Below are 1,629 nucleotides of genomic sequence, written 5' to 3' on the forward strand. Positions count from 1 at the left end.
AGGTGACTCTTCAGACCCGTGCATTCCCCTAGAATCTTGAGACTTATATGATTTTGCTGTTTCATGCAGCAAATTCATTATATTCTTTCTCATACATTCATTCCATTTGTTGAAAGCTGTGCCTCGGCCTCTCTTTGAAAAAACACGGCCTCTCGCGTACGTCCTTAAGCACGGAACTTGCTCACTTAATCAGCCATTTCATAACGTTTGTTTCCAACCGCATTATGTCACAAGAGGGCTGAACAAATCATCTTTGATGTGCTATTTCAACCACGCCTTCCTCCAAGAGCAAAAAAAAATACATAAAGACAGTTTTCAACTGTGTTTAGAAACTGTTATGGCTGCTTTAACTGAGGAGAAAAGTAGGAACAAAGTTGCCAAATGTCCCAGCCATCGACAAAGAAAAGATCATAGACCAACTTTAGCGAGAGCCTTAATTTTCATTTATATGAAGTCAGTCACTTGCAAAAAAATCTGAAGCTTAAGTTTTTGACATGGCAAAAACCTGGTCTTTTAAGTTGAATGATTACCTTTTTGACGTTGATTTCTTAATAATGAAGCTGTTTGGTTCTTAATTATGAAACTGTAAGGTATTTACCAGAAATTTGGAGTTTGTACGAGAAAGAAAGGGGAATTTTCTGCTGCGAGTACGATAAATTGTTTGCTATGCTAAGTGTCCATAAATTTAAAAAGCTAAAATTCTCGTTTGAGTGGTCATAAGCCATGCAGTATGCCCTTTTGAGAAAACATTTATTAAATTTTTGTAAGCCCACCATAAAGGTAGACTGTTTCCGAAATTATGTTTTCTTAGCCATTCACATAATGATGAAAGGGTAAATTCCATCAAGTTTATGTTAGTCCAAAATATTCGAGGTTGGTGTTACAAATTGAAATGATAGTGGAAATTCCTGCTTTTTTAGCAGAAATTTGAGAATTTATTTCCAGGTTTACACTTCTTGGCTATGCGTTTTGGCAATATGGCCAAATAAGCCATACGTTTTGTACCTTGCAAATTTCTCATCTTTTTTATGTTACATTAGAGAAGTTTCCTACTACTTTTACGCCAGTCAGTAAAAGACAAGAAGGTTGCAACCAAATCGTCAAAAAAATTGGTCTGAAGAATTTAATCTGAATCAAAGAAAGAATTAAGAAAAAGACGAACGAAGCCATCAACAAGCTTTAAAATGTTTATGATAGTCGATTGTTGCTTAGTATATTTTTTTTATTAGCTCTAAAAAATGTTAAGCTTGGGCTTGTCACAGAACAACAGAAATTCAATACACTGGAGGTATAGATTAAACAATAACAACCCTCAGGATCAAATAGCTTGAAAAGCCAGGTCATTTATGTAGTATTGTTTTATGTTATTCGCTCATTGACTCGGTAAAGATTTTGAATTTTCTTAAGTTTCCCCTTCCCTAGCTTTCTTCATTAAGAGAACCGTAATAATATAACCCTTTGATATTATGATTTTATCATAGTTACCTATGAAGATATGTATAATTTGAAAGAGTGCCAAATTAACTAACTAGTATAAGTTTTATATTTAATTAGATAATTCTATTGAAAGTTACGACCTCTGTTTCCCAGAAAAAAAAGCAGTAAGATAACGCCATCTGTCTCAATTCA

General features: G+C 34.0%; 1 protein-coding gene across 1 annotated transcript in view; it reads left to right on the forward strand.

Annotated features, from left to right (window-relative positions):
• LOC136030025 (protein scarlet-like) overlaps positions 1-1,629 on the forward strand; it is a 213,933-nt gene that overhangs the window by 84,465 nt on the left and 127,839 nt on the right. The window lies entirely within an intron of this gene.

This window comes from Artemia franciscana, chromosome 1 (assembly GCF_032884065.1).
Source record: "Artemia franciscana chromosome 1, ASM3288406v1, whole genome shotgun sequence".
NCBI lineage: Eukaryota > Metazoa > Arthropoda > Branchiopoda > Anostraca > Artemiidae > Artemia > Artemia franciscana.